General features: G+C 36.9%; 1 protein-coding gene across 3 annotated transcripts in view; it reads right to left on the bottom strand.

The window, feature by feature from the left end:
• LOC129771684 (calbindin-32) overlaps positions 1 to 15,665 on the bottom strand; it is a 242,733-nt gene that overhangs the window by 107,606 nt on the left and 119,462 nt on the right. The window lies entirely within an intron of this gene.

Consider the following 15,665-nt stretch of genomic DNA (forward strand, 5'->3'; position numbering starts at 1 on the left):
AATAAATAAATTAAAATGAACTAACTCCATATTTTTTTCATCCATTGTTTCATTCAAATGATTTCATAAATTTCAGTATTATTGACTTCTTAATTGTAATTCAATTTAAACTCTCGTCAAATGGTCGGTGTTAAGTCAGACCGGACCATGTGACATTTTTATGATTTCGAGAAAAACGAGTTTGAAGTTTGTTGCTATGAGGGGTTTCAATTTTGATAAGTTATTCCTGCAGTACGCATGATTTTCCAAATCTGATAAATGTGGAATGTAGCTTACAAAATGCTTAACGTAATGCAATCGATAACCTAAAATTTTTAATTTTGCAACTTGGTCCGCTCTGTCTTAACACCGACCAAATATCTCTCCATCTCCTCTTGAAATCCCTAATGCCATTCGCTTTTTTCTTAGTTTCGAATAGTTTTCGGTTCTTGTATATTGGTTTTCTGCTTCACCTTTTGTACATATGATTTAGATTTTCCAACCTTTCGAGCCACATTCCTAACTGAAAAGTTGGGATGTTTCTCAATAATGGCAACCACATTTCGGTCCATCTGTCGGGAGCATACTTTTCGATTTGTTCCGCTTCCAACCTTCCGATCCACAGTTAAGCGCTGGTCAAATGATTTGCACACACTAAACACGGTACTCATCGGCAGTTTTAGCTTTTTGGCGAGATCGCGTACCGACAGAGTTGGATTTTGCTGCCGTTCGCGTAAAATGCGTTTGCGTACTTCCACTTGATTCGACGCCATTTTACCAAACTGAAGAAGAATGAAGAAGAAACATATTGGACATCTAAATAAAGAGGAGGGTTTCAGCAGTCATGTAAGTGAAATATTTCATTGATTAGTGAAATATTTCATAAACTACACTGAAAAAACAGGAAGTGGGTTATATCTATGGTATAACCGCAAGGGTGACGTAGAACTATCGTTGATTTAGAGATCATTTGTTTGAAGTTGAATCTGAATTCATTCTGAATGAATGAATATTTGGGGGAGTTCGAAAACGAGAGCGTTACGTTGGAGGGAGAAGGTTTTATGCATCCAATATTAGATACGGAAATATTCTACTGATGGGGAAGAATAATCTTCAGAAGCTATCCTGTTAATTGCGATTGATTGAAAAATCACAAAACCAATGAATGAATGTATTTTTAAATTCCCAGAGGAACTGGCAGATTATTTTCCGGATCTTTCCCGATGCTGAATGGCATCCGAACGGAAAGAATTCCGTGCGTGTATGTGTGTATGTAGCGGCTGCTTCGATGGTCACCTTCTCTTCTCCTGAAGGATCGGCTTCTCTGTGCTCCCTCACAGGTTCAAACAAACTGCTTGCGTTTCAGGACAGATCTCGATCCTTCGCCGTCCAGCACCCTCAGCAACGATGTTGTCTTGTCGATGTCCTCACGAAAAATGAAAATGGCAAACTAGAGGGGAATGAACTCTCTGAGCTCGGAACTTTCGGCGACTGAGCAATAATCGATTGCGGGCGCATACAATATTGGATACGGAAATATCCTACTGATGGGGAAGAATAATCTTCAGAAGCTATCCTGTTAATTGCGATTGATTGAAAAATCACAAAACCAAATGTATTTGGTCACAGTGTTACATGGATAGAAAACATTCAAATAAACTCTTTCACATGAATGTATTTTTAAATTCCATGGCAGATTATTTTCCGGATCCTTCTCGATGCTAGCGGCTGTAGCGGCTGTATGTGTAGCGGCTGCTTCGACATCTTCCCGGGGAACCGTTTGTGGCATCACACTCCTCCTGATGGATTCCCTTCTGGCCTAAGGTGCACAAACAGGCTCTTGGTGACACCGTTCATTCGCGCTTTCATGATAAACGAAGACCTTCACCACAACAGCGACAACATGCTCCAATCGCTGTTCAATTAGAACTGAGTGGATTTCTTTACAACTTTACAACTTAAATGCATTTTTATTCAGATGTTTTGCTATTTGCATACATATTTTACAGTTCAAGTGACACAGTCTGTGCTTTACATCTTTGGTTCAGCTTTTGGATTTAAAATCATACTGTTGAGCAAAAGTTCCTTATTTTTAATTTGACAGTTGTTCACCATTTTAATGGTATTGTTTGAAATAATGAGTGGATTTCCGAGCGGCGCTCGCTTATATACCGATTGGTGATTTCAATAGCCTGTTTTGAAAGCAATTTTAAGACTATTGAAACAAGTTTTTGGATCAGAAAGTAACAAGTATAGAACGCGTAGACATTTTATCTTTCGAATGAAGTGATTATCATACCATTTCGTTCAGTTGTTGAGAAGCTATTAACGCTCAAAATCTCGGTCTCCGGCGTAACGCTTTCGTTTTCGAAACATTGATTTTACACCCCGGTATAGAAATGAAAGACGTAGTCCTACGTCAAAAAGTGTCCGAAATTTAACGTGAACAGGCTTCAAAAGTCGATTGTTATTTTCTGCACAAAGAGTTTTCAACAAAATCACAATGGGTGGCAAGAAAATGAGCATGCAAGTCCGAAATCTTATTGTTCATTTGCAGCAGATTTCACAGCCGAAGATTGCAGAAAAGTTCGGTTCACTTGGTGACAGATCCGCAAGAGACCGTTGTCGGAAGACCGATAGCCGGACGGATCTACGAATCATCCGGGAAGTGAGGAAATCTCCAAAAGTATCAGTCAAAGTAATTCAGGAAAACCTCTCGTTAGCGGTATCGGCCAGACTAGCTGAGCATGGACTCAAGAGCAGATTCACAAAAAAGCGTCCGTTTATCAGGGAGAAAAATAAACTGAAACGGTTCGAATTTGCCCGGAAACATGTTAACTAACCCAAAGACTTTTGGAAAAAAGTACTTTGGACAGACGAATTTAAATATGAGCTTTCCACTCAAGGCGGCACGAAAGCTTGTGGCGGAAGAATGATGAGGGATTGCGGGAACGTCATTTGTTGGCTACAGTCAAGCACGGAGAAGGGGATGTCACGGTGTGAGGATGCTTTTCCTTTATTTTTTTTTATTTAAATGAAATAATAAGAAAAAACCGCATTTTTAACGATAAACCATGTTACATATTTGATAATTTTAGAACCAATCCGATTGAATTTTTATGAATTTGCATTAGAATAATTGATTCCTTATACGGCTTTTCGCTTTGCGGCCAAGTTTCGTGGGACGGATCTAGGCCGTAAAGCGAGGTATGGGTGTACGGAAAATATTTTTTTAGTTTAAAAATGTTCGGAATTATTCTCTTGAGTTTCTTTGTACCTTTAGGATTTCTTTGTTTCAAAGTTTACTTTTTCTGTTTTCTATAATTCTCTGCATTTGATTATACGTAATTATATTTTTTTCAAATTTCTCATCATGACAACAAAGTGATTTTTTGGCTTTCTTATTTTTGAATTTTGATTCAGAAAAATCAATCTCCGTTATAATTTTTTTTTAAATTTAATTTTGGATTTATCGAATATGCTTTTGAAATTATGAAGTATTTATAATTCTGTGGAATATTTTTAATTTGAATTTTTAGACACGTTTTGTGTAATATTTGTAAAATATTATTTCTTAAGCATTTTTTTTTTTGAATTTTGGATTTTATTTTAATTTTTTTGAATGACGTTTGGAAAGAGTGTCAAAATTAACACAATTTTAAGATAAATGTTACATCAGAGATATATCAAACAAAACGAATTTGGATAACACTACAAATAGATTAGATGTCGATATGTTTAGTCTTACAAATTTAAATTCACGTACAAAATAAAATCATCTATTTCATGAAAAACAAACGGTGAAAAATGGAAAAATAGTTCTTTCAATCCTCGAAGCATTATGAAAACAAAATCACAGATATAAAATACACGTACGAACACATCTATACGCAGTACTGTGTTTCAAAACTTAATTTACATGTTCCTAAATTTCGAATCACCAAGAAATTGAACCGCACAACGCTCTAAAATTCGGAGAAAAACAAATATCAAAAACACGTACATTGAAATGAGAATTTCAATGGATCTAAAAATAAAATTAGAAATCCAAAATTTATAAAACACAAACAAAAAAAGGATTTTAGACAGATTTTTTTTTTAATTTTTAGCGGTGCACAATAGCAGACGAACTTTGAATATTTTTTAAAATTTTCATATCCAAGCCTTTTGAGAATGACATGCAAAAAAAAAACTTTGACTTTGTTTTCTCACTATAGTTCTTATGGTGAACCATAAAGGGATTACGAAAAGTTTCCTATTTTCTAATTTGGTACCCTATACAATATTTTCCATATCGCTGATAAGGCTTGGGGGTACTTTTCACGAACGCACGAGTACCATACAATTAACGATTTTATGAAAATGAAAAAAAAAATTATGAGAAAATTTAAAAAAATAGGAATAACAAAATATTTATTGAAGTTTATTAGAAGTTTATTTTCGTACCGTGCAATGGTCGAAATGTTCTGAAAAAAATCACACATATCAAAAAACACATACGAACATATTTAAATATAAATTAGACCAGTAATGGATCCAAATTTTTTCCGAAAAAATAGAAATTTTGAAGTATAAAAAGAAACATCTGCACCGCGGCCAGCCGATCCACGCATAGATGTCCCATGTTCTAAAATCAGCAACTGAGAAGAACGCAATCAAAGTTTTCTAGCACATTTGTCTACCAGAAGCTTTAAACATTTCAGTTTAGCAATACACCGAATTTTATAAGCACTAAACTAGTGTTCAATCCTCTCACTTTGATCAATAAAGCTAGATTACGGGCTTAAAATTCATGGTGAGACAGTTATGCCTAGAATATCAAAATGGGACAATTGAACTTGATGTTGTTTTTTTTTAACTATGAACAAGCTATAAGTTTTTTGTGTTTTTTTTCTTCGAAAGATTATGCTTAAAACCATTGTTTTATGAAGAAATGTGAAAATTTCCAAAAAGTAACATGGGACAACTATGCGTAGAACAGCAGCGCTCAACAATATCAAAATTCTGAAAAAAATCACACATATCTAAAAAAGGCATATCATTTAAATTCAATTTAGAGTAGTACTGAATCTCTAATTCCCAGAAATATAGTTTTCAAAATTTAAAGACAATTTGAGTACTACAATTTATTAGGCAAAATTTTTTAGTAATATTTCTCGATACACCATAGACGAATTTTATTTTTTAATATTACTTTTTAAAAACATACGTTGGTTTTTAGTTTAATAATGAAATATACGTAAACGTTAATTCCTCTTCCCCGCAGACCCCTTCTTTTCACATTATCGAGTGTGGTGTACCCATTTTCACGGTTGTGAGCCAATTTGACTCATAGAATGGTTGAACAATTATTAGCATAACATGAAATTTATTGGTTCTATCAAGCCTTGGCTAGTTTCTAACAATAAGGAATGGACGGTTACAGAATCACAATTGAGGGCCTTTGTAGCAATTTTATTTGCTAGAGGAGCGTTCATTCAGAAGTGTGCATATTGTGGTCTGCGATGTGGGGTCCAGTTTTTTTTTTTTCGTCGAGACAATGTCTAGAGATAAATTTATAGACATAAAGGGTGTGTCACATCAAATTGCATCACGGAAAAAAACGCTGTAGAAATTCGCCCAGTAGACCGATCCTTTTTGAAAATTTTAGACAGTAAAATAAAAACTATTAAACAACTTTTGGCATTTTCTTTTTATTCATACTTCGAGCCCAAGCCCGTATGCTCGCACCTTTCTCTTTACCCCGTCCATAAGGTTCTGTACAACGTCAGGTTGTAGTTTTTTTTGAACAGAAATCCATTTTCTCTTGAAGTCCGCCTCCGATTTGACAACTTTTGGGTTCTTTCGGAGGGCCTGCTTCAAAATCGCCCAATATTTCTCTATTGGGCGAAGCTCCGGCGCGTTGGGAGGGTTCATTTCCTTTGGCACGAAGGTGACCCCGTTGGCTTCGTACCACTCCAACACGTCCTTTGAATAGTGGCACGAAGCGAGATCCGGCCAGAAGATGGTCGGGCCCTCGTGCTGCTTCAATAGTGGTAGTAAGCGCTTCTGTAGGCACTCCTTAAGGTAAACCTGCCCGTTTACCGTGCCGGTCATCACGAAGGGGGCGCTCCGCTTTCCGCAAGAACAGATCGCTTGCCACACCATGTACTTTTTGGCAAACTTGGATAGTTTCTGCTTGCGAATCTCCTCCGGAACGCAGAATTTGTCCTCTGCGGAGAAGAACAACAGGCCCAGCAGCTGACGAAAGTCCGCTTTGACGTAGGTTTCGTCGTCCATTACCAGGCAATGCGGCTTCGTCAGCATTTCGGTGTACAGCTTCCGGGCTCGCGTCTTCCCCACCATGTTTTGCCTTTCGTCGCGGTTAGGAGCCTTCTGAACCTTGTATGTACGCAGGCCCTCCCGCTGCTTGGTCCGCTGGACGAATAAACTTGACAAATTCAGCTTATTGGCGACATCCCGGACCGAACTTCTCGGATCACGTCGAAACTGCTTAACTACGCGCTTGTGATCTTTTTCACTGACGGAGCATCCATTTTTGCCGTTCTTCACCTTCCGGACGATGGTTAGGTTCTCGAAGAATCGTTTTAGTACTCTGCTGACCGTGGATTGAACGATTCCCAGCATCTTACCGATGTCCCGATGTGACAACTCCGGATTCTCGAAATGAGTGAGCAGGATTAATTCACGACGCTCTTTTTCGTTCGACGACATTTTTCCAAATTTACGAAAAATTGACAGTGAAGCATGGCCAACGTGATCTATACACTCTTATCTGATTATAAGCGAAAGCTGAAGATATAATTCCTAAAAATTAAATTTCTACAGCGTTTTTTCCGTGATGCAATTTGATGTGACACACCCTTTACTCCGGTTCATACGTTTTGATGAAACAGAATGAACGCAGTGAAAGACTGAAGACAGACAAATTTACATTGATTTCAAAAATATGGGAAAAATTTATAAAGAATAGTTAGGCTTGTTAAAAAACGTGCTTGGGCAAGGATGAAACCCGAGAATCAAATATTACAAACAGCGAATTTGTAGTAACTAAGCTTACAGGTCCATATTTAGGCAGCGGACAGATATTTTTTGGTACTTGCTAGTGGTAAAAAAAAGTTACTTGCAAAGAAAACTACTTTGGTTGGCACTTGCGAAGAAAGATAAAATTACACAGTTTTCTACAAAACTGTTCAGATCTGAGAATTGTACATTGACCGTTTATAAAAGCAAGCCTCCAGAAGCAGCACCAAGTATGGCGTTAATGTACTTGATCCAATTGGCTAACAACATAGCGATAAAGCAAGTTCACCCAGATGGCCTCTACAAGATTTCTAAAGCATTTTAGATTCAGTAGCTATCAATGCTTGGGTTCTGTATAAGGAGACGAATAAATGTTTGACGAAATAATTTTACTTTCCAATTGAGAAGCAAATATAGAGAAAAAGTCTTCAATTCCAATGACAGAAATTCATGCTACTGATAGTCAAGTTCAACAATCATACAAAAAACAGGAAGTGGGTTATATCTATGGTATAACCGCAAGGGTGACGTAGGACTATCGTTGATTTAGAGATCATTTGTTTGAAGTTGAATCTAAATCCATTCTGAATGAATGAATAAATGAATATTTGGGAGACTTCGAAAACGAGAGCGTTACGTTGGAGGCACAAGGTTTTATGCATCCAATATAGGATACGAAAAACCTTGTTCTGAAGAATAATCTTCAGAAGCTAACCTGCTAACTGTACTTGATTGACAAATCACAAACCCAAATGTATTATATGGATATTTTATGGATAGAAAACATTCAAATAAACTCTTTCACATGAATGTATTTTTAAATTCCCAGAGGAACTGGCTGATTATTTCCCAGCAATGATTAGATCTTTCCGGAACTTTCTCGATGCTGAATGGCATCCAAACGGAAAGAATTCTGCGCGTGTATGTGTCGATCCTTCGCCGTCCACCTCCTCCAGCACGTTAGGCAACGATGTTGTCTTGTCGATGTCCTCACGAAAAATGAATGTGTCTCACCACCAGAATATCGCTTAAGTATGCTTTTTGTGTGTGATTGAATCGAGAGAAGGTGTGGTTTACGATGGCAATTTGGAAGGCAAACTAGAGGAGAATGAACTCTCTGAGCTCGGAACTTTCGGCGACTGAGCAATAATCGATTGCGGGCGCATACAATATTGGATACGGAAATATCCTACTGATGGAGAAGAATAATCTTCAGAAGCTATCCTGTTAATTGCGATTGATTGAAAAACCACAAAACCAAATGTATTTGGTCACAGTGTTACATGGATAGAAAACATTCAAATAAACTCTTTCACATGAATGTATTTTTAAATTCCCAGAGGAACTGGCAGATTATTTTCCGGATCTTTCTCGATGTTGAATGGCATCCAAACGGAAAGAATTCCGCGCGTGTATGTGTGTGTGTGTGTGTGTAGCGGCTGCTTCGTGATCTTCCCGGGGAACCGTTTGTGGCATCACTCTCCTCCTGATGGATTCATGTCTAGCCTAAGGTGCACAAACAGGCTCTTGGTGACACCGTTCATCCGCGCTTTCATGATAAACGAAGAGCTTCACCACAACAGCGACAACATGCTCCAATCGCTGTTCAATTAGAACTGAGTGGATTTCCGAGCGGCGCTCGCTTATATACCGATTGGTGATTTCAATAGCCTGTTTTGAAAGCAATTTTAAGACTATTGAAACAAGTTTTTGGATCAAAAAGTAACAAGTATAGAACGCGTAGACATTTTATCTTTCGAATGAAGTGTTTATCATACCATTTCGTTCAGTTGTTTAGGAGCTATTAACACTCAAAATCTCGGTCTCCGGCGTAACGCTTTCGTTTTCGAAACTTTGATTTTACACCCCGGTATAGAAATGAAAGACGTAGTCCTACGTCAAAAACAGATGTACAAACCATTGTGCTAAATGTAATAGAAATGTTTGCGGAAAATGTGTTTCAAAAACAGAGTTTATATGTAAAAAATGTTTTCCATGAATCTTTTGATTCACATACAATCTTTTTATTTACATGATAAACATTTGGAACTATTTTCTTTGCAAAAATCTTCAATTTTCTTGTGTGCGTCATATTGGCTCACTTCAGTAAAAATAGGTATATAATTAACATTCGTAAATCTAGTGTTAAATGAACAATGTGTTTACACTCACAACGTTTCCCTGCAATCTGAGATATTGCTGCCAATGGCCAGTCGAGTTGGCATGAAATTCGTACATAGTAAGATGCACCTTCAATAATTTTTTTTTCAAACATTTATATCGAAGCTATTGAGAATGGCGTGCAGAAAATTGAAAGGACGTTTTTTACCATAGGTTTTACATAGGGTTACATAGGGGTTCAAAAATAGCTAAAATTTGTTATTTGGTACCCTATACAATTGTTAATATCTGCAAATTGGAAACGACGTTGTTAAAAATCAATCTCAAAGTAGCAAGCTTCTGTGTAGTTTAGACCATGGTTTTCATCCTGAGAAAACAAAATATTTCGAAGCAAAAATTTCTCAGAAACTTAGAAACCATTTTCTAAAAATAATCATACCCCCAAAACTGTTTATCTGACCAAAATAAATAACAAATTCGTTGTTTGCGAATTGAAGAGAAAGATAAATTCTTCCTGTTTTACAAGTACAAGTTCTAAGCACTTCCATTCCACACTTTACTGCTTTAGCCTCAATTTGGAATTCCGAAACTGACAACAGACACAGAAAAAGCGTGATATCAACACGTTGATTCATCCATTGGGAACGATGGGAACTTAATTGCATTTTCCCACGAAATAATCATAGACATCGTAGAAACACTCTCCAGCCAATCAATTTGGATACATTTCAGAGCATAGATTTTTTTTATCGCCAAGGATAAGACAGTGAGTAAATATATTTTTTTTCTGTTTTCTGTGGAATGCGACACATCCGAGGCTTCATTGCGAAATTTTAGGAGCGTCTTCCAAGATGTTTTTAGATCCGGTAATCAATCCTGCTATCAATTTGAGCTATCGAAGTCGAGTAAACCCGTCACTCTCCGTTTATGGTCGTTTTATGACCGAAGATCCACGGTCGTATATTCTTGCGTGAACGTATATTTTTGAAGGTGTTGCAATATCTTAAGCGTTCTTGATGCCTCTCGAATAACAAAATCATTTGCGTCGTCAATATCAATCCAACACACATGACACAACATGCTCTGTCGGTGTTAGAAATAATTTTAAAGCTGAGTAACACTTTAATTTCATTGCCAAGCGATGAAATGTTTGTCAGAATGCATTATCATTTGCACCCGATATCTTCTCGAAAAGTTTTCGAATAAACCCTGCGTTCAGTGCACCATGCAAGGCACTTTCCCGATAGAACTGCGATAGGACCACTTGTGTGCCATGTTCGTGCCGGAAATTGTTTAATTAGGTGAATTAAAATTCATCACGTGCGTCTCACCGCCCCATCTTGCTGTGTGCCCTGAATTTAATTATCAAGTTTACGGAAGTGAATTCTGCACGAGCACGAGCAATTGCGATGGCAAAAGTTGGACATGGATAGCGAAAACTCGTCTCATCAAGACGGTTGTGGGATGGAACCAAGTCTGCATTCAGTTCCATTCAGATGATTCAACAATGCACCACATTGCCCTAGAGTAAATCTCAGCAAAGCTCATCCGATTCCTAGTGCTGCTCTTCATAGTAAATTAAAGCCAATTAAGGGAAAATCTGTATGCACCGAATTGTCTTAGAATCATCAATCAATTAAGGTGTAATCACTTTCACCGACTTTTCCATGCTGGAGAATAAATTGAAATTAAACGAGAAATTAAAAATGAGTTATCCAACCGCGTGGTAATGGAAATGCATTTTGACACATTTATTCATACATAACGATTGCCACTTTTGATGTTTACCAAAACAGTATTCCAATGAACGGTTTTACACAACTCACGAGAACACCAAGGTAGGATTGTGTGTGCATTAACACTTTTTTCTCCTTTGCGCCCAGTGACCAAATTATGATTTATTGTTATTATGATGGAACCTTTACACATCGCTAACCACAAGCAGCGTTGGTGCCGTTGGACTTTCTGATGGTCTTCCAACATTCCGGAGAAGAACCCACTAGACTAACTGGGAATTCATGTTTGAATAATTAACCTTCCTATACTCGCGCTTAGGTCTGACAGACTGAGAATAAATGAGGTGGCTGAATCAAATGACTATTAAAACTGAATGAAGTCAAATAAAAAGTTTTTTCATTCAATTATATCTTTTTCTTTGAATAAATACCAACAACGCCTAAAAATACACAATAACCATAGACACATAAAAACACGCACAGTCTGTGAGTATTCGAGTTACGATTTTTCGCGCGAGTATACGAGAGATAAATAATAAGTGTAAGGGTCACATTGTGACATAGTTTATGTTGAAGATTATGGATTAAATCTCGGGTCAGCTATGATGCTATCACGAAATGTATTAGGGCGATGAATGACCACTAGGTACACTTTCAGAAAACAATTATTCAGGAAACACAAGAATTTCGCTGCCTTGTTAAGAAGGGACCCTAGACTGGGAGGTCGGATTTTCGCGATTTTTTTCGGATGTTGGAGTTAAAGTTGAGTGTTGGGATATTTTGATGGTTGGTTAAGGTATATTCGAGGATGCATTTTCCATTTTTCGAATACCAATATAGCGATTATTATGCTGATAGCAGCTTGGCGCCTGTGTGCTCTCCCTAAAACTGTTAGTACGTTTTTCTCAGAATATAGTGGACCGATTTGGCTAAAAATTGCCAGGCAAAAATGTAAAAATGGATTATCTAAATTGTTACGTAACGGTTTTTGAAAATTCGAAAAATTGTCAGAATGAAGGTCATTCAAATAAAAAAGGCTGTGTTTTCAATAAAAGTCACAGTCAGAAATCAGAAAGAATGAAAATTTGAGACATAAAAACCGGCTACGTAAAAATAGAAATAATTCATTAATTTTTACACTTTTGCATGCCAATTTCAGCCAAATCGATCCCATAGATTCTGAGAAAAACGTACTAACAGTTTTAGGGAGAGCACCCAGGCGCCCAGCTGCGATCAACGTAATAATCACTATATTGGCATCCGAAAAATAAAAAGTACATCTTCGAATAAACCTTAACCAATCACCAAAATGTTTCAACACTCAACTTTAATTCCAACATCCGGTAAAACATTCACGAAAATCCTTTACTTTCGAGCTTTCAGAGTAGGGCCCCCCCTTAAGAAATACTCTTTTCAGAAGGTCATATTCTTATTTAGGGACGTTTTCTTTCAAAAATCGTAACATGAAAATAATTTGTATAATCGAAATGTATGTGGTATCTCAATCAGGCTGATCTAAAGTGTCTTTGCTATGGATTTATAAAGCGAACATGATGATGATGATGATGGTCTCGCTTCCTTCCCCTACAGAGATTTGAGCAAGACGAGTTATCTAAAAGATAATTCAGTTATTTTTTTTCAGCATTGAAATCAGTTAGGCAGCGAAAAAAAACAACGAATTGATTTTATTTACGGATATAAGTTCAAAAAATTGAGATGTCAAATGACAAGCCAATACTCAGTCATGTCCGCCACAGAGGCGATACGGTCCCGACGAGGCCCTTGCAGCCAAGTGGTCCCCCAGAGCACAAGCCCAACCGCCAGCCTTGTATTGGATTGACTATGAATACCCTCATTCAGAGAAATCGAGAAAATTTCCTCTACGAAAAATTCCTAGACCGGCACTTAAAAAACTTTCAATTTATTATCCTTTATATCTGTGTTAAGCGCGCGACGCTCAAACATATGTAGACTACTATTTTTTAACTAATATAATAGAAAAACAAAAACAAATAAATTAAAAATAGTCCATCATCACCAGGATCATGACGGACATAATAAAGAGAACATAAATACAAAATTAAAAAAAAGATAATTTAAAAAATTAAATAGTTTACATAATATAATCCGTTCAAAATAAATTTCGCTAGGTTAATTGAAAATATTAAAAAAAACTGCAAAAAAAAATCCCATATTAAATTATTAAATTATCCGTTCGTATAAAACTTCGTCAGTAACAATCTTCGTCATAAAATTTAAAACTATATCGGTCGGCTGTCAATGAAACACAGCTTTCACATGTGAAATACAGTGCCTCTTAAATTCTGTAGGTGTTGTTGCACGTTTAATACGTCTTGAAATCGAGGTTTATACCTTTGAAATACAACGAATTTAGTGAAGCACATGTCAAGAAATTGGGTGTTCTCAATTCATTCGCGTTTCTTGTGTTATAACTGTGAAAGTCACTTCCTCTCTCAACACGATCACACAAATGTCGAGGCAGCATACCGTGGACTACTTTGAAAATGAACACCATAGTTAAATAAACAATCCTTTGCTCACGGATAACCATTGCAGATCCAACATTAAAGATGAGGAAGTGAATCTGTTACATTTTAGTTCCAACTGCATTATTTTATTTTGCAAACGCTGTTATCTCGATATTTGTGTTTCATTGGCTAGAAATAAAATGGAAGAGCAAAAGTCTAAATGAGGAGAGACGATTGATTTGTATAGCTGTATTTTGCTGCAAACAGTAAAATCGTTTTTCAATCGCCATAAGATTCCATACTTCTTGGCAATTTTCTTGATGACATTGTCAATGTGAGTGTTGAACTTGAGTTTGTCATCAATAATTACGCTATTTATATAATATTTAATTTCCGGAACGCGATCAATAGTCTCATCATCAATAACAATAGAGACGTTTTCATTGGAACGATTTCGCGTGATTACCATATATTTCGTTTTACTTATGTTCAATTTCAATTGCTTATACTTCAACCATCTACTTAAAGAATGCAAATCTCCATTTAAATGTGACGCGACCTGATTTACATCATTAGCTACAATGAATAATACTGCAAAAAGATCGATATCACAAAATCGTAAAACTCGTCGCATGTCATTAATGTACATAATAAATAAAATGGGCCCTAATAGACTTCCCTGAGGTACTCCAAGATTATTCCCTACGGGGCTGGAAATGAAATCGTTAAAAATAGTCCGTTGAGTTCTGTCATACAAATAGCTTTCAAACCATTTATATGCAGTACTCGTAATTCCAAAGCGCTTAATCGTGTTCAACAACAAGGGCCTAGAAATTGTCACAAAAGCGCGTTTTAGATCCAAGAAAACAGCAATGATTGTCTCTTTACATTCTAAACTATCTTTCCATTTTGCTAACACCAAGTTCAATGTCGTTTCACAGGAATGACCTTCCCGATATCCCGATTGTTCTGGTATTAGCAAATATTCAAATATTCCAACAGCTGACCTTTAACAACTAATCCCAATATATTCTCTAATGTGTGCAACATGTTGATGGGACGAAACTCTTCGGCTTCAATCGTTCCAGCAACCTTTTGAATAGGGACTATCAGGGATTCCTTCCACACCTGAGATACATGCCCAGTTAGTAAAGATTTATTAATAAGGTCCAGCAAGATGTAGTCAATAACATGAAAGCAATCTTTTATTTATTTATTATCTTCGACATAAAAATCGTGCAGATATTTTTACCTACTAAGTCTAAGCCTAAATACATTTTTAGATACACCGAAGTCAAACAAGTCAGACACTTCGTTGAACTTGCTACAGCAGACGTCCAGTGGATTGTTCATACCATATGTGGTGCGATGATTCGACCGGCGAAAAAATTGAGATTGCCGCGTCACTCGAAGAGGTGTGTTGAAGCGAAGTTTCGCTAATATATCTGCGCAGTCGATGTGATCTGTCAAGATATCAAAGACGAGTAGTCGTTGAAGAAGTACTCGTCTGCTCGCTAGTGTTGGTAGGTCAATCAGCATACAACGGCTTTCATACGCTGGCAGGTTGGTCCTATCCCTCCAGTTGAGATTCCGAAGAGCATAACGAATAAAATGCTTCTGGACTCGTTCTATCCGTTTCATGTGGACTACGTGGAATGGAGCCCAGATTTGTACCCCGAATTCTAACACACTACGCACCAATGAGCAGTACAGCGTTTTTAGACAATATACATCATTGAAGAACTTCGTGTTTCGCTTCAAGAAACCTAGCATGGAATATGCTTTCGCAATGACTGAAGCGATGTGTTCCGTAAACCTTAATTTACTGTCTACGAGAATCCCACGATCGTTCACGGTACTCGTACGCTTCAAACTCGTTGTTGCCATTTTGAAGTCGAAGACAATCGGAGTTCGTGAGCGACTGAATAACTCTAGCATTAACACTATCCACTCCAGCCGTTTTTCCTAAAGAAAAGCAAATAGTTCTAAGATCATTTAATGTAATTGGGAGAAAACTTTCAAAACTATTACTTTTAACCGGCTGTTTTATTTCATCAGGTTCATCGACCAATTCAATAGATTGATTGATCAATGAAACACTATTGACAAAAAAAATCGTTACTTAGAAGCTATTATCTGTTCAGACTGTTCAAGTGTGCCATTAAAAGTTATGGACCGCGGTTTGCTATTATTAGGTTTCAATTGGGATTTCAAAATTTTCCATAACTTTTTGGTGTTGCTTTGATGCTGATCAATCTTCCTCTGAATATATTCACAACGAGTTTTCTTAATAGATTATAGATATCTATTGCGCCCG

Source organism: Toxorhynchites rutilus, chromosome 2 (assembly GCF_029784135.1).
Source record: "Toxorhynchites rutilus septentrionalis strain SRP chromosome 2, ASM2978413v1, whole genome shotgun sequence".
Classification (NCBI taxonomy): Eukaryota; Metazoa; Arthropoda; class Insecta; order Diptera; family Culicidae; genus Toxorhynchites; species Toxorhynchites rutilus.